The sequence below is a fragment of the Lissotriton helveticus genome, chromosome 7 (genome assembly GCF_964261635.1).
Source record: "Lissotriton helveticus chromosome 7, aLisHel1.1, whole genome shotgun sequence".
NCBI lineage: Eukaryota > Metazoa > Chordata > Amphibia > Caudata > Salamandridae > Lissotriton > Lissotriton helveticus.
Genome location: NC_136068.1, coordinates 1,724,176,504 through 1,724,201,600, shown reverse-complemented (window position 1 = coordinate 1,724,201,600; position 25,097 = coordinate 1,724,176,504). Strand labels below are relative to the sequence as shown.

Genomic DNA, 25,097 nt, shown 5'->3' with positions numbered 1-25,097 from the left:
GCGGGAAAAAGCCCCAGTACTGTTGTAACATAAGATTTGGCCTGCTCGAACGCTGATGCGCAGCGGACGCCAGTCTCCCGCGTCACACTTTACTGATCAGTTTAACAAAAGACAAGTAATCCTGCTGAACATCGGCGCGGTTTGAAAATAAAAATTGTAAATGTTGCAGCAGCATAAAAGAGGGATTGAGTCGGATGTTATTTCTTAGCCCAGACAAAGTTGCTGCTGGAAATAAAAGTTCTCCGCCCAGTCGCATTTCAAAGAGGCCGGTTTTGAATGTGCTGTCTGATTCATGCCCCTCCTGGCCAGCCTCTGCTTTATCATGCCCCGTCCAGCTCTGCACTGCGCCAGGCTATTGTCGGCGCAGACGTTTCGGAGCAGGGCTGCACGCTGCCGGGGAGGCTTTGAATTACTTTGTGAGGAGGCTGCTGCCTGCAGTGGAGACGAGGGAATAATAGCCCAGCCTGAGAAAAGAACAGGCAGATGTGCAGCAGTGTGAGCACTGGCTGCGGCGAGGAATAATGAATAGAGAAAGCGCAGAGGGCGACGGGGAGGGAAGAGGACAGCAAGGGGGAGAGACGGCGAGAGATGGAAGTGGGGGCGGAAGAGAGAGTAAGAAAACAAGATCGAGAAGCAGCCATGGGCACCCTTCAGTGACTGCAGCACACATGGGCAGCTGGCAGCTCATTCCTCTGAGAGCCAGCGGGACCCGCAGACAGACAAAGGGAGGGCGCGTTTATACGCGCCGGCAACAGCCGAGAGAAAGGGGGCCAGTGAGGGCACAGAAAGAAAGAATACTTTTAGAAGGGCCGGTGACGGCACAAAAAAACAAGCATTACGGGCAGAGCTCACTCTCCTGTGGGATACAGAGCAGGGGCTGAAATCACTCTCCACCGGGTGCTATCTTCAAAGAAATGCCCAAAACAAACCTTGGCGGAAAAAAAAATAACATCCGCCCACCACCGCAATGACGATCGCAAGGGGGCAGGATGAGTAAAAATCACCCGAACGCCCACGAATCTGCTCCGGCAATGACGGACAGATCTATCTTCCAAAGGCTAGCCTCCATTTATGGAGCTAGCCAATGGAAGAGCAGGCGGGACAAAGCCCCCGTACTGTTGTAACATAAGATTTCGCCTGCGCAAACGCTGCTGCGCAGCGGACGCCAGGCGAAACCTAAAAACAGTGCTTGATGTTGATAGCTGGGGCTATCACGGCGTCGTGAGCAAACAAATCGAAATAGTTCTGGCTGACCGTGGTGTCGTGGGCCAACTATGGTGTCGGGAAGACCCGCAAACAGTACCTTTTAGAAATGCAGGGCGTAAGCGGCCTCTTATTGAGCTTCTGAAAACAGGGCGTCCGCATGCGTCGGTTCTGGAGGTGGGTGTAGGAGTCGTCAGGGCCCTCAAAGTCACACGCGTTGCATGTCGATCTCTTCTCTGTTGGGATCAGGAGCGCTGGGGTCGGCAGGCGTCAAGTGCTGCGGTGGGAAGTGCAGCGGTGTAACGTGCGGTTCCCCCAGGTCATGGTGTGAGCAGTGGCTCGGTGGCGGCATCAGATGGTGTCATCGGTGAGACCAGGGTGGCGGGGCGAGATGGAGGCGGTGCTCGTCACGGTGCTGGCAGGTCACGGTGCAAGCAACGGTGTCTTCGTTGCTGAAGCGCTGTCGTCGGTTGACGAACTGGAGTCGATGGCGCCGGCGTTAATAGGCCAAGGCTGCGGTGGGGAATGAGGGCGGTACATTGTGTAACTTTACGAGCGGTGTCCTTGAGCCATGGTGCAAGCAGCGGGGTCGATATTGGCGTGGAACGGTGTCTTCGGGGATACAAAGGCGTTGTCGTGAAGTGAGGCGGTGCGGATTGCGGTGCCCACAGTTTGCGGTGCAAGCAACGGCTCGGTGGTGGCGTGGGTGAGACCAGGCTCACGGTGCCGCATTGCGGCATTGTCCTTCGCAGTGCCAAGGTATCTTCATGAAGCAAGGCGGTGCGGAGTGCGGTGCTCACAGGTCACGGTGCGAGCAGCGGCTCGTGGCAGCATCAGCAGGCATCGTCCAAGATCGCGGTGCGGTGTTGCGGCGGTGCCCTCAGGACACGGGGTCGGCAGCGGCATCGAAGATGTCGTTGAGTTGCTTTTCCTCTGTTGCTGCACAAAACATACTATTCCCAGTGCTCCGGGCAGAAGAGCTTTAAGTCTTTGCTGTTCCTGAGACTTCGTGTACAGGAGGCAAACTCTACCTCAAGCCATTGGAAAAGTTAAAAAAGCAGATTGCAGAAAGTTCAGTCCAGTCCATTCTCTTCCCAAGACAGAAGCAGCCACTGCAGGTCAACACTGCAGGCCAACACAGCAAAGCGCACAGCAAAGTGGTAGTTCCTCCTCCCAACTTCTTCAGCTTTTCTTCTTGGCAGTCTTCTTGATCCAAAGAGCTCTAAAGTTCAGGGGTCTGGGCCCCAATATTTATATCCCAAAAGCCTTTGATCTCTTAGGCAGAGAGTGTCTGTGCCAAGCCAGAACCAGTTCTGCCTTCTCTGGTGTGATTTCCTGGCAGGTGGTGGAGAAGGCATTGCCAGAGGCAGACCAGGCCCTTTGAGGTGCAAGGAAATCTCCTCCCCCTTGCCCCATCGCAGCCCAGGTCAATCCAGCCCTTTCCTGACCCACCTAGACTATCCGTAGCCACTCCTGCTCCCCCATCCTTCTGTCATCCAAAACCCATACAGTCAATCCACATTCCAGCAGAGGCACACAGGATGACTGAGCAAGAAAATACCTACTTCCTAAAAGTGGTATTTTCAAACACAGAATGTAAAAATCACCTTCACTAAAAGATGCATCTTTAGATTCTGAGTTCAGGCATACTAAATTTTATTTTCCTACCTAGTTCTCAGGGCCAGTTATGTTTATAAGATGTTATAAACAAACTTCCTATTCTGTCCTATGCGGAACATTTAGCCTTACAATAGTGAAAAACGAAATGGGCTGTAATTCACTATCAGGACATGCCACACACACCAGGGCATGTCTTACCTTTCACATACACTGCACCCTGCCAACAGGGATACCTTGGGCCTTCCTTAGGGGTGCCTGACATGTACGAAAAGGGAAGGTTAGGGACTGGCAAGTGTGTGCACTGGCCTAGTCGACACAGCAGTTACAAACTACACGCAGACTCTGTAATGGCAAGTCTGAGTTTATCTTTTTAGGGCTACTAACGTGGGTGGCACAATCAGTGCTGCAGACCCACTAGTAACATTTGGTTTACAGGCCCTGGCACACTCAGTGCACTTTACTAATGACTAACAAGTAAATAAAATACCCAATCATGGAAACACCACTCCATAACACGATTTACACAGAGAGCATATGCAGTTTAGCACTGAGTAACAGATGTAAAGTGCCCTGAGTCATAAAACCAACACAAACAAGTCAGGAAAAAATAGGAGCAAGAAGCAAAACGTTTGGGGATAACCCTGCAAAAAGGGCCATTTCCAACAGGTATCATACTTTAATTTGTTCAACGTGAGAGAAACAAGACTACATCACCCAGAATACATGGTGATCACATGAAACTTTAGGGCTGGAAACAGAGCCCCTAATGACTTGGAAAGAAGGGTTGCCCTAACTTACTGCTGCCTACCCTTGTTTGTCTAGTGTGATTCACACACTGATTTAGGAAGTCCTTTGCATTTGTACACTTGAAGTGCACATATTTGTTTATGACTTTGATTAGTTTGATAAGCAGAGTGGACCAAGGCCTGCTGAGTTTGGGGACATAATATTTTAGGATCCAGCTGAGCTGATACAACCCTTGATGGAGGGCATCCCTGATCCATCTTTTAACTGGATAATGACTTCAGCTTTAATGTTCGATCATAGGCTGCACAAGCCACCTTTTGAGGTTCTTTACACAGGCGTTTTGTTCCTAATTAATCAAAGCTGTAGGATGGTCTACTTCACTTATAAAATCATTCACTTTCTACTTGCCTGTTTTACGTTAGCAGTTTTGCCCAAATTTATATTTCACAGTCTGTTCTTATTCAAATACATTGTAATATGCATTATGTTCATGCACACTAAATCTCTTGACACATCTGGAAACCTGGTGACACACTGACGCAGATACCTAAAGGGTAGGCTTTTTTTTAAATATCGCCATTTTTAAAGTCCCTTGAATGCAACCCTGTAAGAGTTGCAAATCCATTATGTGCCGGCAACTGGTGAGGGGGTAGGAGCCTACAACCCCCAGTAACGCCTTCCATCAGCCAAGAACCATTGTCATTTTGCATCCCGGAGGTGCTCCTTAGCTATGTGGGCCTCCCACAGTGCGGGGGCCCTGTATTTCCTGGCAACTGATGAGAAGGCAGGAGCCTGCAAGCCCCAGTTATGCCTAAAGGCCACCACAACACAGAACCAATGTCACTTTGGCCCAGAGGAACTATTTAGCAATGCAGGCCTCCTGCAGCGCGGGAAGCCTGGTGTTTTATGGCAACTGGTGAGAAGGCAGGAGCCGCAAGCCCCAGTTATGCCTGCGGCCACTGCAACGCAGAACCAACGTAAATTTTCCCCTCGGAGGAGCTCTTTAGCAGGCGGGCCGTATGCACCTGTCTGTGGCCGACTGAGGCTGGGCTGAACCTACTCGCTTGGTCCTTTTGTCGGCGTAAATGGTCACAGGTAACCATATTCATGTGGAAGCGCCCTGTCTATTGTCTTGAAGCCACATTCGCCGCAGAAGGATGCAGAAGCACCTACAGTGAGTACTTAGCTTTTGTGTTTGGTTCAGTTCTTGTTTGGCTTTTTGATATCTGGATGTACCTTTGAACTGGGCACAATAGGGAAGAGGAAGGCAGCTCCTGTGAGCACCCCATCTGACATTAAACATGCGCCCATTGACTCCTTTCTGGCAAAAGCAGTGGGTGCCATCTCAAAACAAATAGACAGGGCAGAGAGGACGCTTTCCTTGGATCCAGGGGTCCCCTCTCTCCCCATGCCTGGTGAACCCTTAGACATGGCCAACTAAAAATCCCCGGAAGGAGACCCAGGGGGAACATTGGTGTCTCCAGATGCCTTTTGTCCCCGCTTCAGCAACCTCACTCCCAGATCTAACAACAACAACATAGCGTCTACTGCTTCTGACCAGGGTGTGGACCCGGGTGGGCCCCCAGCACCTAAGAGGCTGCGACGAGTCAACAAGAAGTCAGAGACAGAAAAGAGAGGGGAGGGAATCGCAAACATTGATCTGAGGGGTGTGGAAGAGATGTGGGCCCCTTAAATCAAAAAATAACTGAAGTACTGACTGATATACTGACCAGGCTCTGTAATGAACTTACCAAAGTAATGTTAGAAGGTAGAGATACACTTGGTAGTGCCACAAGTGTGTTGGCCTATATTAACTATACATCCCGACCGCTATCTCTCAGCAGCAGACAGAACAAATGGGAATCCCCTCCCCCCAGAGACCCAAAGCATCAGTCAGATCCTCATCGCTAATCCTAGGGCATTTTGAGTTATGGATTGTGAATCAGAGCTTTTGGGTACCCGACCCAGACCTCTTAACCCCAGCTCACGGTGTTCAGACCAAACACACCAGAGCTCCTCGTCACAGCAACAGGAAGTACAGACAGTTAGTTTATCTGCCATGAAACGCCCTAGCTTACCAGTAATTGATCTTCCTCCAACCTGCTGCCCCTACACTGTGGTCTTCGTAGGCGTGCCCAGTCTTGGCCCTCAAAGGGAGGAATCCACTGACCAACTGATTAATAAAGTAACACACTGGCTAAGCATATACACCAGATTTAAAGTGGAAGACCTAGGCACATTCTGATGGCTAGGAGAGTTTCTTGGAAATGATGTTCTAGGAAAACATTTGAGGGCGTTTGTGTGATAGTCACATTCAGACTTCCAGAACTGGCATGCAACATCATGCGAGAAACCTCTCAGCCCCTCTATCTTGACTCCGGTATTAAGTCACTAACAGTGTTTTTTTTCTATAAGCCCGCCTATTATGCCATAACTAGCAACCAAACTCAACCTAGGAAGGGGGTTCTTTCTCATTTGGGGGAAAACAGACTACGCTTAATCCTTACGCTCCCCCGAGGGATCTTAATGACCCAGATTGACAGCGAGATTTTGTCACTTGCCTGCATCACGCCTGTTGTGTCCTGTGCTCTCTATGCTGTCCAGAAACATCCGCAAATGCAGCATCTATCATCCTAAATACTCCTGGTGGGACGAGGGTCCCAGGAGCAACGCGGTAGCCACAGAATGCTACGCAGCGCCTCGCTTTTTGCCACACACACTCTGGGGAGGACAACAACCTCCAGAGTGCATCGCAGCTGCTGCGAGTGAGGGGGCGGTGGGGCCAATGCGCTTATAGCGCAGCCTCTTCACCCACAGTGCGGGACGTAGCCCGGACAATGCCGGACCAAGGGCGGGCCCGTCTGAGGCCGTCAGAGGTTGAAGGAGGCTGGGCTGGGCCACCCCCGCCTTTCATGTGTGTTAAAACCTTTTGAACTTTGGGCACTGATACTGACTAGCAGCGAAGATATCTTTGTGCCCCTCTCAATGACCACTAAATGTAAGATCAATGGCCAGAGGGCGGTGCGGGGGGCTGCAGTGGGAACGCTGGATGCGTTTTTATGAAGGGCAGAATCAGTTTTACAGCATGAAATTCAGCTCACAGAGAAAAGGCTGTCTTTGGGGTCATTTGCGGGACAAAAAAGATCATACTTGGGGGCGATAACCTTGGTTAAATCTCCCTTGAGTGACCCATAAGTTATGACCTGCTCAAGTAGGGAGTCATTAGAAGCTGGCACGGCTGGCGTATCTGGTCATTCAGAGGCAGACAACTTATGTATGACGTAGCCAAACCAAAGCCCAAGGCGGAGCCTTTCAAGGGCTCCGGTGGGGACCACCACTGTGCAGAAAATGAATCTCCCCTCTTCCCCTGTTTTATCCCAAGCCCACATCTTATTGACGCCCCAGGCAGCTCAAAGTGACTGAGCCACCAGATCCAAAAGAACTGCCAAGGAAAGGGAAAGTGTGGCATGTTCCTCCAAACTTAGGTCAGGAGCTAACAACGAGGGAGGGAACGGGGAACCACCTGCAAAATGCACAAGGGGTTGTGTGGCATGTAGGGGCAAGTCCAAAGCTAAGCTTAAACACCAAACTCTAGGGATATGTGAGAATTACTCCCCGAAACCTAATTGCGATACTCCTCCTAGTATAAATTCTGACTCCCCCACGTTGGTGGAACCTGGAGGCAATCCTGATCATTGGAAATTCCTGGAGACTCTAATGTCAGTTGTCCTAGCACCTCTTTTAAACAAACTAGGGGCGATCGAAGAAAAACTGTCTCTCCTTCTAAAAGGCGCTCACGGCCCAGGCAATTTGGGGGTATGTGGGTGTCACAGCACTATTCGGGGGGGAGACAAAGGATCTGTGGCACCATCACTGCCATGGACCTTCGCCCCTGCGGGGGATTGTATTGGGGATGTGGCCCATGGGGCAGGAAATAAGTTCATTGGCAGTGCACGCTCTGTAACGCTGCAACCACTTTGTTTGCCCTCTGGATCGGGGGGAACACTGCACAATTGCCCACTGGAGGCCAGGGGTTAGGTGGCCCGGCGAAGGTCTTCCCCCCAGATGAACAGAACATATTCCCTGGGGGGCTCCCAGGGAATATTAACTGCTGAACATTTAAAATCTACTTTGATGCCCTGTAATGATCATAGAGATGGCCCCACTATGTTAAATGCTGTGATTACCAATCCTTCCCAGGATGTCTTCCACAAGCTGCATGTCCTTATGTCGTGGTCTTGGCTGGCGTTCCCCCGCTAAAACCCGACCAACCTGAATCTTGGACCCGATTGCGTAACAAAACTGTAGACTGGCTATCCAGACATAAAGGCTTCAGGGTAGCCACGAGTAACAACATCATAATGGTGACCCTCCTGGTAGGTCACTCCCCCTCCATGCAGCACCACCTGTGTGCCCCTGCTGCCACTGCCAAGGACTCGCTGGTAAGTGTGCTCCCTCTTAGTGCCCCATTTTTTGTTCTGTGCCACTTGCTCTTCCCCCCTTTTTGTGCCCCATTTTGCTTGTGTACCACTCAATTTCCCCCCGTTTGTGCCCCATTGTGCTTTCTGTGCCACTCATTTTCTCCCCTTCTTTGTGTCCCATTTTGCTTTCTGTGCCACTGTTTTTCCCGCCGCTGTGCCCCCTGCGGCCCTGCCCCCCTGCGCACCCTGGCTCTCGCCTCCCACCCACCTCCCCATATATGCCGGACACTGCGCGGTTTGGAGAGTGACCCCTGACCCTCCTGGTAGGTTGCTCCTCCTCCACGCAGCGCCGCCTGTGTGCCCCTGCTGGCACTGCTGAGGACTCGCTGGTAAGTGTGCTCCCTCTTAGTGCCCCATTTTTTGTTCTGTGCCACTCACTCTTCCCGCCCTTTTTGTACCCCATTTTGCTTGTGTACCACTCCTTTTCCCCCCGTTTGTGCCCCATTTTGCTTTCTGTGCCACTCGTTTTGTCCCCCTTTTTGTGTCCCATTTTGCTTTCTGTGCCACTGTTTTTCCTGTCGCTGTGCCCCCCCGGCCCACTCGCTGCTCCCGCCTCCCGCCTCCCAGCTGCTCCTCCCTCCCACCTCCCCATATATGCCGGACGCTGCGCGTGCGTAGCGGGCGCGCCAAAACCGAGCTTAAGGCAAGCCAGTCTGTGCCCGTCCATGCAAGGACCGCGCCCAGTGCCAGAACCCCTGCCCCCGCGAACACCACCAAGCCAGACTCCGATACGACGCCAGCACCCTCCACGCACTCAACGCCGGCAAAGACTACAGCTTCTTCCATGCCGCCCTGAAATGCACCCGAGGACCTTTCACCTGCCGCACCTGCAGCTTAATGTCAATGCTCCTTCCCAGCTGTGGTATTGTGCTAATTATTGCATTTTTGTAAACTCTACGAAATATGTAGTCATTTGTGTTTTTTTTTAAGTATCTAATACAATTATTTGAAATTGAAAGAAGTGTTCTTGGCACTACAATGCTTGTTGGCATATACTTTCATCTTTTGCTTGAGACACAAGTCTGTTTGACGAAGTTCATCAACTGTTATAAATCTTCTCTTGGTCGATTGTGTTAACTTGGTCGTCATGGCTCTTCCGAATATCAGGATAGCAGGACTTTCACCGGTCGTTGTGTGAGGAGTCGATCGATAAGCTCAAAGAACTGTGTGGAGAGCTGACTTCAGAGCAATCTTCTCCAATGTAGCACTCTGGGCGGTCTTTTTAAGTGTGATCAAAAAGCGTTTGACAGTGCCATTACCTTATTGCCAAATAAGGGTAATTTTCTGATAGTACACATTGAGACGATTAAGAAAGTTTCTGAATTCTCGACCGTTAAAACTTGGGCCATTGTCAGACTTAAGAATTAAAGAAACACCTCTCAATGACTCTTTCTGATTAATCGATGAGAGAGCTTTTACTGATAGAAAATGGCAATATTTATCAATAACCACCAGTGGGGGATGTCCATTGCCAAGAGGACCAAATAATTCAACAGCGATTCTCTCCCTTATATGTCTTTAGTAAATCTGACATGTTCAATGTATGTTGAGTGATTTGTGAGATAAGCAATTGCACAAATGACAGGCCTTCAGCTCTCTTTCAACTCTCTCATCAAAATGAGGAAAACAAACTTGGTCTTGGAGAGCTTATTTAGTGGCAACAATTCCACAAAGTCCTTCTTGGGCCACTTCAATTACTTGTTGTTGCAGGCTCTCCGGAATGACAATTCTCAAACCTTGTAAGAAATACCTTTTTTGAATAAAAGACAATTCATCTTTTTTAGAACTTTATTTTCGCTGTCACTTGTGAGAGATTGATTGTGCCATTTCCAGGATTGATGTGCAATATTATCTTTTAGTATCAACATGTCACTAACTTTGCTTGTTGCAGTAATAAATTGCACCAATAAAATAGTGGCAGGTGTACTGGACTTTAAGATGAAGTTAATGTAGGCTTCAGTCGCTTTGGAAGGGGTACCATGACACTGTACTGGCACTCATGAGAAGTAGTCAGCAAAGTTCTGATCTTTCCCTGGTCAGTGCGCAATAGCATAGTCATATTCCTAGGGTCGCAAACGCCAAAGTTCAATTCTAGGAGGCATCCTGGCTTTCTGATTGCCAAAGATGGTAAGCAATGCTTAATGATCAGTTACAAGAGTGTAATGTTTCCATATAAGAATACGTGGAAATGTTCACAGACCCACACCACTGCTAAAATTTCTTTCTCAAGTTGTGAATAGGCATGTTCAGTTTGTGACAAACCTCCGCTTGCATATGCGACAATACGCCTTCGAGCATTTGGGTGTCCTCTGTGTTGGGCAAGGATTGCACCTAACCTTACCAGACTAGCGTCAACAGCAACATTTGTATGAAGCTTCAGATCAAAGTTTCCATTTAAATGATGTTCTCAATTGCATGCCTGATTTTCTTTTCTTAAAACTTTGTTCTCATTCTTGTGACCAGTAAAATGAAGCACTTCTTTTTTTAAGTCTCTTAAGAGAGAACATACTGTGGCAAAGTCACAAATGTATCAGGAACAGTTACTGGCCATGCCAAGGAATGAACGTTACATGGTAACATCCTCAGGGGGATTAGAAGCTCACAAAACTTCTACTTTAGCTGGATCCAGCATGATACCTGAATCAGAAACGATATGGCCAAAGAATTTGCGGTTTGTTTTGTGTAACCCACATTTCACCAAATTTACAGTTAAATATGAATCAGCAAGTAAACAACACACATGTGTGAGAGCTTTATCATGTTCCTTTTGAGAAGCTCCAAACATCAATATATCATCACTGTAATTGAAAGCATTCATGACAGGTTGTATGATACGTCAAATGACATCTCAAAAAAGTTCTGCAGCTATTGACACACCAAAACATAATCATTATATATCGGAACAAACAAATATTGTTAGAAGAAGTGGTAATGTACCTGCAATTTTCTTCAAGTTCCAATTGATGATATCCCTTGTTCAGATGAAGGTGAGAGAAGACTTTGGCACCCTTCAGCTGTGTGATCATGATGGCAATGTGCAGACTACAATAGCGTTCTCTTTCAATTGCCTTGTTAACATGCTACATATGAACACAGATGCACACAGCTCCTTCAGTGTCTTTTTTGGCCACTACCACTATGCTCAATGGTATCATGCTTTAGCATGCTTTTTGTCCCCAAAGCCAAAATAGCTTGTTGGGGGGGGAGAGTTTCATAGTGGGCACAGCTGGACTCTGGAACGCTCTGACAATTTCTCTTAAGACTAAATCTGATCTTCTGTCCTTTCAGAAATCTTTAAAAACCTGGTTGTTCAATAACTCACTCCCCGTTTCTGTTTTATTCTCCCTTCCTTTCAGTCAGAACTTCGGGCGCCTAGACACCCTCGGGTAGGAATGCGTGGTACACATTTTCATTTCATTTCATATCTGAAGCTCTTTCTCGACATCTTCTACTAGATGAAATGATAAATGTCTTTAAGCAACTAGATGAACAGCTTCACTAGATATGCAGTTTCACGTTCATGGTCTTAAGATTTCCTAATCCATGAAACAATGACGGGAACTGGCTCACTATTCCATGATGAGCATTCATGTTGTAGTTCACAGATATCAGTCTCAAATCTGCAGCAGTTTTGAAACTGAGTAAACAGGCACGTGACGCAGTACCTTGAAGTACATTAATGAGTGCTTGTACTTTTATCTTTTTTGTCTCATGGTTGCTAAAAATTAACCTTGACTCTTAAATGGCTACGATGTATCTATACACTTTAGTTTTCGATGCTGTGAGATGGGTCAATGAAGACAGCTTATTATATTTTTCCTCAGGCATAATGTTTATTGACACACCACTGTCAATAATACAAGGTATGGAGCAACCGTTTACTTTTAGTGTACTTTTCAGACAATGTTTGAATGACTTTTGTGATTTTACTCATCAATTTTTCGTTGACTCGTATTCTTCTTTGCATGTGGCCGATCCGACATGCACATTTTTTTCTGAGATAAACATTGTCATCGCACATCTGTCTTCTTCACTATCACTTGACAATGAAACTGACCCACAAGGGCTTGGGATTTAACGGATGACATAGACTGGAACCTGAATTTTGATAGAAACGGATTGAACAGATAAATGCTGAACTAACAAGCTGAAACAGCCAATTCTTTTTATAAAAAGAAAAACTTTACCGGCTTCTCCTCTTTTTGAACGCCGATGCTCCGACTCCCAGACCCGGCTTGGCTGCTCCGGCGGATGCTCCACGACCTGTTTAGCAGCTCCGGGATCGGCTGGATTGGGCTTAGCCGACGAGTGACTTCCGGCGTTCTGCGGCTGGGGAGGATGTCTCCCAAGAACCCGAATCCGCCGCGCTCGACAAGAAACAGCAAGCAGGCGACAGCGCCCCCCCCCCCGCTACAGCCGCTCTGGTAACTACAGCAGCTGTGGCAGCAGCGGCAGCAGCACCACCCCCGCCTATTGCGGAGGCTATGAACGAGAGTGCCCCATCAGAAGACAGCAGGGGCTCCGCTCTGCCTGGTGGAAAGAAAGTTGCTGGCGCCACATCGCTTGGAGAACCAGCCATTACCGCTAAGAAACGGAATCCAGCAGAAGATTTGGTGAAAGACAGACAGGTACTGAGACCACCTACTCTTTTAGCAGGGACTCAGCTTAAAACCTGTAAGGATTTTACCCCTAAGATAGCTAAAACGGGGCCTGAACTGATCCTCAAAATGAGGGAGGGTGACAGGAGAAATAGATCCTCAGCCTTTAAGAAAAGTTGCTACAAACCCCAATGCAATCCAAGAGGGGGGGGAAACAACAACGCTTGCACATAGCCGGGTTGACAATGAAGTTGACGATATTCGTGCTGGCACTGACTTTGAGGGACTCTCGATTAACCCCTCGGCTAACGCTGAACAGCCACTGCTTGGCGGAGTTGGGGGAGCTGACCCAGCCATATTAGCCTCTGTACCACGGCTTGACCCTTCCAGCGTCATCCAGCCATCACTCTGTGACCCGGGCCCGGGCACAATCAGTCTGGGAAGACTACCCGAAGCCCACTCAAAAGACGATGAACACGGGGCACAGAATGAGCATATAGTACACATAGCGCCTACAGTATCTGTAGTGGACACTGAGCTGGACTCTTATGAGGACTACGAGGCTGAGATCGAGACGGAAGCCGAGGATGGCTCTATTGCCGACCCTCTTGCGGCGGGGCGCACTTTCAAGGTTATGGTGAAGAGTAAACAAAAAGCAAGAACAGGTAGTAAGGCTGGAGTTATCTCTAAACGCTCAAAACTAGGCAATAACCAAGCTTTAAAGAAGAAGTTGCCGGACAAAAGCCCACTTAGAAAATGGATTGAAACGAAGGGCTTGGTCAAAACCATGACATTAAGGCTCTCAGGAACAAGCCCCACAGACTCTATACCTATACCTGTACTGATCACTCCGGATAAAAGTATCTCAACCAACCCTGCTAGTCTGCCTTCAGATGACTATACAGTGGAAGCACAGCATCAGGTGCAGGGAAATCTGCCTGCCCCGTTAGGTACTCCAGAACTAACATTAGCCTACACAAACGATGCTCTGCATCCTAATACTAATCTAGCTGCCCATATAACAGGTAACATCAGCTTCCCTTCTTCAGAGGGGTCAACTCCTGGCCCTGTTATAGCCTCTTCATCACCTCTTATGGCTAAAAGCTGGGGGAATTCACCAGATGAGGGATTAATGAGACAAGACTCAAGAGCGGAAACTGCCAACTCTTCCCCTCTGGACGAAATATTAAAGATACTGAGTAAACAGCTAAGCAACCAACGAGCAGTAGCACAGGAGCACTACCTCCAACTTAGGGAGGACAACAATAAGATGCAATCCTCCTTGTGCGACATCACTACTAAAATCGGGGGGATTTCACAGGAAACCAAAGAACTGCAGCAACGGCTGGTAGAGGTGGAGAAGTCTACCACCAAAATGACAGTTACAGTGGGAAAGCATGATGACCAATTGACTGTACTACAGTTAAAAGTCGAGGATTTGGAAAACAGGCAGAGAAGATCTAATCTAAGACTATTTGGTATACCGGAGAGATCTGAGGGCTCAGACCCAAGAGCGTACATTGTTGGCGTACTCCAAAAGGCTTTTCCCGACTTGGCAGACTGGGACTGGGACTCACAAATTCAGCGGGCCCATCGTCTGCCTATGTTTCAAAAAAATAGAGAGAATCAATTCCCACGTCCTTTTCTAATTTATTTTGGCAATTTGTTTTTGCGCCAGTCAGTCAGGCAAAGAGCCCGCCCTAACTCTCCAATAGCTGTAGGGGAGTTCTCATTTTTTGCACGATCAGACCTAAGCAGGGACACCATGGAAAGAAGGTGGCAGCTCCGTAAATTGATGGACTCTTTTAAGTCTTGTGGAGGACAGGTGTTCCTTCAAGAACCCGCCCGTCTTAAGGTTATTAGAAATGGGCGGACACATTTCTTCAATGATGTTAAGGAGGCAGAGGCTTACCTCTCTAGTATCAGCTCTAGTTAGAGCCGGCTGCAAAATAACAATCACAACTGGCACTAAGGGTGATTGGGGAAATAAAAGCACAAAAAATACCACAAATATATAATTTCTACAAAAGATAGGATTTAGCTTAGAGGGGTCAGTAGAGGATTACCTTTCAAACTATGATAAACGCTTAACAAGCTACACTCTATTTTTACACTTGTTTAGTTTGTACAATGATGTTTGATAAGGGGGGGGGCAGGAGCATCTCAGGGTGATCCATCAGACGAGCTGCCTCATCAACGGCAGCTATAGCTGGAGGGTGGCTCTTCCCCGGCCGGGGAGTGAGCCAAGGAGGCGGGAGGGGGGTGGGACCCATCTCCGCAGGTTGGGATTCAGGGGAGTTGGGGGGGGGGGGGGAAATTCACTTAAAATTTGTTTACAGGCTGACAGGGGAGAATATGATGAAAAATGTTATTAAGACATCAAAACACTGTTTTTTTTAATGGATTATTGGCTGTGCTAGCTGTCTGAGGGACCAAGACCAAGAACAATTACCTGATTATTTGAAGTTGGGGATGATTTTCCAGCTACTTTGCAAATGTATGTAATAAAATGTTTAGCCTGGAACGTAGCGGGGCTCAACAGTAAAAACAAAAGATCCTTGGTGTCAGAAGAGCTAAAATTACACAATCCTCATTTTTGTTTACTGTCAGAAACTCACATTATATGGAAGGACAGGAAAATACTAAGCCAATTGGGGTATGATATTGTGGCTTGCTCTACTTATGGGAGCCCCACAAGAGGGGTAGCCATCCTCAAAGATAAGCGTTTCAGGGTTGAAGTAACGCAAACGGCCCACGACAATGACGGCAGATGGGCCATTGCTCAGATTAACTATGGAAACAGCAAATATGTTTTATGTGTGGTGTATGGCTCAAATTTAGATGAACCAACGATTTTTGACCAACTAAATGTGAACCTTTTGGATTGGGAGGGAGAAATTATTATAACGGGGGATTTTAATTGCATCATGGACTATAAAATAGATACAACTAAGCCGAGCACTCATCAGAGGATGCATAAGACCAGGTCATCTATATTAGACTTATGTCAGACTCATAATATCAAAGATGCCTGGCGCCACTTACACCCAAAAACACTGGGGTATACATATTTTTCAGCACCTCATAAACTGTGCACCAGATTGGACATGGCATTAGCTAGCGATAATTTACTGCGAACTAGCTCCATGGTTTTATGTCCCCGAATTACCTCAGATCATAACGCACTAATATTGACATTTGACACACCAAGCATTAGGACACCACCTAGACCATTTTCTTTCCCCAGATACTTAATTTCTGACTTAACCTATCTGACGCAGCTTAAAGCTCATCTTGTTGAATTTATAAATTTTAATAAGAACTCAACCGGATGCTGTATGGTTTGGGATGCCTGTAAGGCCAGTATCAGGGGCTTCTCGCAGTCCTACGTGATCAGGCAAAACGCAGAACGAAGGAAGCATAAGGCCATTCTAACATCAAGCATAACTAAACAAGAAGAACTGTTGGCATCAGCACTTCAGTTAAACCTCCCAACAATTACAGAAATCAGCCTCAAACTTAGTGCGCTTAAAAACGACACAAAAACTAATTTTATCCGAAAAAGTAGCGCTAAGATTCACAAATTTAAAATTGCACAATACGAGGGGGGGGACAAAATCGGCAAAATCCTGCCCTATAAAGTTGCCGAAGACAGAGCAGACACTTTAATCTCTAATATCCGGGGGCATGGCAACAAATTATTTAACAAGCCAGAAGATATACTTGAGCAATTTGCCGATTACTATAGAAATCTTTATACCCCAGACAACTCTGTAAATCACGATTTAATCCGAGGCTATGTGGAGGAACACTCACTGAATGTAGAGAACATCCTAGGCCTGGGCTCACTATCTGACAATATAACGATGGCAGAATTATATCAGGCAATCAACTTCCTGCCTGCCGGGAAAGCTGCAGGAGAGGATACAATACCTCTGGAATTATATAAAGCCTGTAAAATGGAACTGGAACAGCTAATGCTGGAAGTTATGCAATCAGTCGGGCTAAACGGAAAGGCTCCCAAGTCCTGGAACAGGGCTAAAATAATCTTTTTTTTAAAAAAAGATAAGCCCAAGGAGGAGAGAGGGTCATATCGACCAATCTCCCTGATAAATACTGGTGCGAAAATATTCGCAAAAATTATGGCACTTAGACTAGCTCCTATTATGCCGCAAATTGTTAATCCACAACAACATGGGTTCATCTCCGGGAGAGACACTGCGACACATGTAAACATGGCCATCACGGCGTTTGACGTTGCGGAGGTAGAATCCACCCCACTCGGCATGATCTTATTAGACGCTGAAAAAGCTTTTGACCGAGTGGGGTGGGACTATCTCTGGAGCGCGTTGTCTAGGATGGGGTTTGGGGGGAACTTCCTGAAGGGCATACAGGCACTATATGATAATCCCACGGCTTGCATTAGCTACGGGGGCTTGACCTCTTCAGAATTTCCAATTATGCGTGGTACTCGCCAGGGCTGTCCCCTCTCACCTCTTTTATTTGCGCTTTCTCTAGAACCTTTTTTGTTTGCCCTACATTCCCAAACTTTGATTGTACCTTTCAGCTCCGGCTCACAGGAGCTGAAAATGACAGCCTATGCGGACGACATTGCCATCTATACTTCTGATATTGGCAAAGCATTGAAAGGGATCTCTATAGAGGCCTCGAAATTCGGGAAGGTGTCTGGCTATAAACTTAACCCACAGAAGACACAAGTTGTAGCCAACTATTCCCCTGCCATGGCCGTCCCCGAGATCTGCAAAGATGCTACCTATTTAGGGGTTAAAATAACGGCCAAAATACAAGATATCAACAATATAAACTATAATGAACTGATTAAACGAACCGTTCTACTACTAAAAAAATGGAATAAATTGCCCCTGATTGGAAGAATTAATCTCGTAAAGATGAAGATACTGCCAAAGTTTGTCTACTTATTTCGATCCATTCCACTGACATTAAACAATCAGTTCTTTCAGCATTTAGATAGCGTTCTGAGTCGCTTTATATGGGGCTATAAGAAGCCGAGGAGGTCATTAAAACTGTTAAAGAACAACACAAATATGGGAGGGCTTAACTTTCCAGACTTTAAACTATATTTCTGGTCAGCATTTTTTACACGTTTGCGATCTTTACTCCATGGAGAAAGAGCTTTATTTTTTAATTTTTTCATGCTGAAACAAGACTCACTTTTCTTTTTATTCATAGTTAATGACCCAAATTATTACAAGAGGGTGAGATTCAAGACTGCTAGAGACATTAGGATCTGGGGTAATATATTAACATATTGTAAAACATCTTTCTTTCATCCAAAGCTTCCGTTATGGGGCAACCCAGGTCTCCCGGCTATCTTCACGGATAATATCACTCACAACTGGGCGGCACTTGGGATCAGGGTTTTGGCGGATTTGTATGACACGCAAGGGTTCTTGGAATTTAATATGCTTAAACGAATATATGAGTTACCGGAAGCCACAAGATACAAACATTTACAGATACATGATTACTTGATTAATAAAAAAAAGATTCAAAATGTTGCTGATTGCGATGTATGGACCTGCTTATACTCAAATAAGAATAAATCAATCATAAGCGAAGCATACAAATCACTCAGTAACTTTCAAAAACGAATGATAGTGCTAAACTAGCCATGAAGTGGGGCACTCAAGTGGGCCTAAATATTACTCCGAAACAAATAGAGCACTCTCTTTCTAACATCAATAAACTTGTACGGTCATCCAGCCTTAGGCTTCAACAATTTAGAACAACCTGCATGCTCTATTATACCCCTGAAAGAATTTCTAGATGGTCCCCTAATGCTGTTTATGGTGATCGCACTAAATGCCCTAAATGCTCATCCGACGCAGCAAATTTAACACACATGCTGTTTTCATGCCCCAAACTTAAGAAATATTGGGGGGACATACAGAATGTACTGAGAATAAAGAATATTATGTTACCTACCTTCACGGCTGCTTCGGTCTTATTAGACTCTTATTCCATGTCATCTCCACAATCTGCTCTAGTTACTATACTTATGTCTTGTGCTAAATTAACCCTGGCTAGAGCCTGGATCTGCACGGAACCACCGACGGTTTGGGACTGGTGGGCACTAGCAACAGAGATACATGCCATGGAGCTAGCCCTAGCAAATCTTAGGGGAATGCGCTCACTGATCAAATTTAATAGAAACTGGGGAACCTTCCTAGAATAAAAATTACTCATTGCTCCTGGGTTTTTTTTTCTTCTTTTTTTTTTCTTTCTTTTTGATATGTACTTATACTGACTGATCACGAATTTGGAACTTTGTCTCTGTCTTTGTATATTACTTTATCTGCAATATAATATATTTACTCTGATGTTATTTAATTCATGTATGTACCTATTTATGTTTTGTTTATCTGTCAGCTTGCTAAACAATAAAAAAAAAAAAAAAAAGGGAAATCCAAGTTAGCATACCTAACGCACAGAAAAACCTCCTCACAGAAGACTCATCCCTCCCACTGCGTCCATGTTGACCACATTTTTGTTTGTGTATTTCTTGGGGTAGCCCTGAGCTTTATAGACAATCTCCTCAGCCAATATGCAGCGGTCCATGCCCCAATACCATTCCTCAATTGTAGGGGGATTTACACTCAGTCGCGGCCGGCATGACTCGCAGGTGGGGGGCGGAGGGATTTGTGCGGGCTGTGGTCGCACAGGGGAGAGGTTTAGTTATATTTTAATTAAATATAAAAAAAATAACTTACCTAAGCCAGCCCGATCCGGTCCTGCGTCGTCTCTGCTCCTCACATGAAGCAGGAAGCAGGCAGCCATACCTCCCCTCCCCTCCCCTCCCCTAATCCAATCACAACGCTGCAATGGCAGCTTTGTAATTGGTGGAGACAGCACCCAGCCAGGCGCCCATGGGGAGGCCATTTTCTCCATGTAGGCTGCATGCAGCCTACATGGAGAAAATGGCAGAGTGAGCATGACTGGTTTGGTCGGACCCATTGGGCCAACTAGTCAGGGCCCGCAACAATGGGATAGCCACTCCTCTCCTGACCTATTGCAGGACTGCAACAAAAGTGTTATCCCCGTGCACTCTGTTCTATACGTTTATGTTCCTTATTTATAACTTTTTAGTTGGCGCAACTTATGTCACACGGCGTCCGTCCGTGTCTTATGAACAGTTAATATATTGTGTAAGTTTCTTCACAAATTTCCATTTATTTTCTCCGAATTTTTTTTCAACGTGTAGAAGAATCAATGCTTCATCAATTATTCACTTCCATGTTTATTATCAACATAATCTTCTCTAATATCACATTTCATTTCCAATGGTCAACAAATAACATCCACCCAATGCATTTCGGGTCAACTGAAAAGGACCCTTCGTCAGGGGTCTATAAAAAATGAAACAGGACCAATTAATTCACAGTCCTACTGATCTATAATACAGTGCTAAAGTTTAACAGTGAAAATGTAATTACGGCGTGGTGAAGATTAACGTGTGAGTATAGTGAGAAGGACGTGACTGGTGTCTATATACGCTATGGCTAAAGTCCAAAGTTATATTACCTAAATAATAGCAATGGTGATTCATTTTCGTGACTTGGAAAAAAAAAAAGAAAAAAAAAAAAAGACTCGTATTCTTCTTTGCATGTGGCCGGTCCGACATGCACATTTTTTTCTGAGGTAAACATTGTCATCGCACATCTGTCTTCTTCACTATCACTTGACAATGAAACTGAAAAACTCTTGAACGAAGATTTGGATGACGATCAGATTTGTTTAGTGTTGATTTTTCTCAGCTGATTTTGCTGATTTGCCTTCTGGGCGTGCGCAGAACGTCACTTTTGGAACACTCGGGCGTCCCTTTTATTTTCTCGTTGTGACACACTTAGCTTTTCCTTCACCTGGCAAAATGATTCTCCTTCCCACAATCTTTACATACTTGTACAGTGGCGGGACAGTTACCTTCATGTAGAAACAAAAACTCACATATAAAGCTCAGTTTCTTTTTCTGTAGAGACGTCACTTTGTGTCCTTCAGCTTTGTTTCTGCTTACTTTTCATACTCATGTCTTACTCACTGTGGGCACCTCCGGCCTCCATGTCAGTCTGCAGCTTGTTGATCAGCATGTTCCTCAGCTCTAACATTCTTGAGAACTCACTTCAGAATAAGAGTTTCTCTCAGCATTCGTTGTCTGAATGAATCTGACACACATCCATTGATGACTCGGAGACATATAGCTTCTTCATCATTGAATCCATTGAAGTTACAGTGTTTCATGAGCGTACCTAGTCTCTCAACAAATTGGTCAATTGTTTCACCAGCTTTCTGTTATTCCTGACTGAAGATATATATTTCGTAATCGACATCTGGCATTGGATTGAACTTGAGTCTTATTGTTTCTTTGAATTGACAGTATGTGAATTTGTCATTTCCTGGCAGTTTCTCTATTATCTCTTTACTCCTTCACCAAAAAGATTTTTGAGGTATTTGACTGTCTTTTTGGTATCTTTTTCTTTCAGTGCATCATTGAAATCATCAAACATTTCAATTCAGGCAGTCCACCTGTCAACAATATGTCGGCATTGAAGGGAGGCGGTGGTTTCAAGAAGGTGTCAGTGTCATATTCTGCACCCCTTTCAGCAGCCATTGAAAAAGTTCACTATTCTGAATGCCACTCACAGCCTTTCAGTCAGTCTGGAGTGATTCACCGGCCTCGCAAGAACAACCCCTGTGCTTCTGGTTTTGTTGCAACAACTGGTGCTGAGGTCAGATGGCTTTCTGGTAACCATGATTGTACTCTATATATTTCTGTTTATCAAAGCCACTAACGTTTCTCTGCATTTATCTGCTTCTACTCATAGCATTCTCTTGCACCTGGCTGGCACTGCTCATTGCATTCTCTGTATCTGGTTATTACTGTCTTTTAGCATTTCTTTGCATTAGAAATGTTCCCTCATTTAGCGCTTTTTTGCACTCATCTATCACTAACTTTAGCGCTTCTATGTACCTGTTTGTCGTACTGTGCAGTGGTGCAGTACCTCTTTCATGGCCTTACTAGCAGGTTTTTGGCCAACAATGAGTAAACTTCTTAGTAAGGCTTTCGTTATCTTCAAATGCTTCACACTGGCTGGAGTGGCGCCATGACTCCGCATACGCCAAATGTTGATCGTCACTTTGACTGAGGCATGTGTGGCATGCACGAGCAGTATGATGGACCACGGAAAACTCTCCGGGAGACACAGATGATCTTTGGGCCAAATATCCCTTATCTCATCGCCAGTTGTTGTGTTCTCCACAGCCTGGGTACTCGTAAATGACTACACCACACACAGAGCTTGGTCTTACACCCTGCTATTGTTCTGCATATTAACTGTGAACTCAAAGTCATTGCTCTGAACATAAACTCTATTCACCACACCTGAATACTTACGTCACAGTTTTACTGAGTTCATCAGGAATCAAAAGGGTCCAGTCATTGCTAACTTGCAAGACACTACAGCAAGGGATGGAATTACAATTTTGGTTTTATTAATGCATCAGATATATACAGTGTGCTTTAAATAACCCAACACTCGTAAACTTTTGGTAGGTCAAACATGCTAAATTTAGCAGGGGAAAACATATGATATTTACAGTATCATGCAGATGTGGTGCATTGAAAACCAAAATCCGGACATTATTCCCAAACTCATAAAACCTCAAGTCATAATCTGGCACTATGTAAGCATTACAAATTACAACAGTCCCACAGAGTTCCATGGCAACATTGTGTCCAAAAATATTTTACTACAAATATATTCTAGCCACAATATCAAATGCCACAATATCCTGATGGTAAGCAGATGTAGGAAATTATAGGTTTACTATAGTCCACTTCTTATATGTTGAACTTTCTATATATAGTGGGTAGTTAAAGTTAGGGCCAAAGTTTTCATAGGATAAGCATTTTTTGTTTTGCCAATAACTTTTGCGCTGCTTGAAGAATCTTAACGAAATTTTCAAAAAACTTCCCCTCGCTGGTCGAGCAGCTGTGTTGAAAGTTTTGTGGCGATTCGTCAAGCATGGGCCAAGAAGAAAGTGGGGTCCCAAAACTGTTTTCCCCTTGTTATGTCAATGTGGATTTCCATTTTTTTCACACAACTAAGCCCGAACCGCTGAACGGAATTGCACCAAAACCTAGACGCTGGTCCAGAAAGTATGCTTTTTATGAATTGGTGTAGATCTGTTCATTAATTTGAGAGGTAGTAAAGTTTCCTATAATTAAAAAAATATAGATATCTCGAGACGTGAGTCCTTGCAGTAGACTCGCGGATCCTACTATAATTTGATTCACTGCCAATTCTTCAACCAGGAAGTGTCGTCAGCTGTCTTGGGACTCGACTTGAAGCTGAGTCTCACAAAAAAAGTAAACAAATAATGAAAAGGGGGCAGGGTAGGAATACCCTGACCCCCCCAGATTTGGTGGAGGGGGCCCACAGGCTCCTGCTGGGGGTAAAAAGTATTTTGTCATGTGTAATTTTGCCATGAATTCTCAGGTGTACCTACAGCAAAATAAAAAAAAATAAAAAGATGCGCTGGCTCCAGCATGTCTGTTTTTTATGTAGCCCCCGGGTGTCCAAAACCCGGGGCCATGCAGGGTTATAACGAAGGAGGGGGACTCAGAGAAATGTGGAAGCAATAACTCCTCCTGTTACCTCCAGTAAGCCCCACACAGCAGGATTGCTAAAAGGTTGTCGGAGGCCATGCCTCCTTTCTCCATCACTCTGCAAAAGCAACTCCTGGCACAGTACTGGTTGGGGAATGAATTCCACTTTACTCCGGAGCGTCTCAGGATTAAAGTGGACTTCTTCCCCCAACCAGTAGTGTGCCATGAGGCGTGTTTGGTGGAGAAAGGAGCTGTGGCCTCCGACAACCTCTTAGCAATCCATCTGTGTGGGACTTACAGTTGGTGACAGGAGGTGTTCTTTGCCCCCAAGGTCCCTATGGAATAAAGTGAACTTCATCCCCAACCAACAGTGCACCAGGAGCTGTGTTTGCAGAGTGCTGGAGAAAGGGGGCGTGGCCTCCAAAGACCTCTTGGCAATCCTGCTGTGTGGACTCACTGGAGGTAATCCTTGGGTTAAACTACCCTTCCTGTTGCCTATTCCTATTGATTCCAACAAAGAATGCTGTCAGACATCTGCACTAGACTAGTGGCAGTCTCTTATGGAGGGTCCAAACCTAATTTTATCATCATTGTAGTAAAGCAAATGTCTGACCATCCAATGCAGATCAAAGACATCTTCAGGGATGAAGTTCACTTTACTCCTGAGGGACCTTGGGGGCAAAAAAGACCTCCTGGTGCCTCCTTTAAGTCCTACACAGCAGGATTCCTGAGAGCTGGAATACAAATACTCTTGCTTAGTTGAAATGGAGCAGAATTGCTTTTATTCATGTGAAGCTGTTTTTCCAGCAGCTCCTTATGTCTAAAAGCAATGCTGGCTCCCACAGGACGTGGGGAGTTGGCAGGGACCGCTGGGGCATTCAGGCTTCCCCCACAGGTCACCCAGAATAGAGGCCAAGCCCAGGGGGAAGGGGTACTCAGGTCCGAAACTGCCTGAGAGGGGGGGCCATGAGTGTGGGTGACCAGGAACCGCATTCACATATAATGGCGGCTGCCCTGGTATCGCTGAAGAATTGGCACTGTAGGCTGGAGGGCTGTACACTGGCAGATCCTGGCAGTTTCCTGTTGTGTACATTATTCTGATTTGTATCTCTTTTCTTCTTGACCTAAGTCAATGTATATATCTCTTGTATGAGACTGTGTCACAAATTCCTCTCTTCTTTTCCTCCAGTTTTCTATTTAACCAATTTTGAGCCTAGTCGGATGTCTGGCTTCCAGCACTGCCTCACGTCCTGCACACTCTGTCTGGTTCCCTTGCCTGGGTGTCTTTGCAAACAAATCGAAAGGAAGTATTCTGTTTTCTGAGTTCATAACAGTTGCCCGTGGTGAAAAATACACAGCAAAGCACAATTAAATTGTTAGACACTTGCTTGACAGTATAAGTGTAATCTTCAGTTTGTAAAGCTGACATTACATCTATTGATCAATGCAACTATGGAGACTCTTTTCAGTATTGTTCCTGTGCATGTTGCACTGACTGACTTCCTTAAGAGGACGATTTGAGATGCTTGTCTTCTTATGTTCTATAGATACAACTCAACAGTCTCATCTCAAGTTTAGGTGGGATCCTGTCCTGATATCTAATCACTTCACCCCTGTCCTTCTTGTCCATTAACGTCTGTCTCATAGATTTTATGTGGGTCAAGCATGTCAACTGCCCATAGAACAAATAAATTTACTTTTCCGTGTTTGTCGGTTCTCTAACTCGAGTGCAATGCTTGGTGCAAATGCTACTTATGTGACTCGAGTTTTTACCAGCTCCACCAAGTCTTGTTCAGATATAAT

At 45.7% G+C, this 25,097-nt stretch overlaps 1 long non-coding RNA gene across 1 annotated transcript in view; it reads left to right on the top strand.

Annotated features, from left to right (window-relative positions):
• Positions 1 to 21,802, top strand: part of LOC144767647 (uncharacterized) — an 82,233-nt gene extending 60,431 nt beyond the window's left edge. The window contains exon 3 of the long non-coding RNA XR_013598295.1: positions 21,169 to 21,802. This is a non-coding gene — a long non-coding RNA (uncharacterized LOC144767647). The remainder of the gene's footprint in view (positions 1 to 21,168) is intronic.
• Positions 21,803 to 25,097: the final 3,295 nt, after the last annotated feature.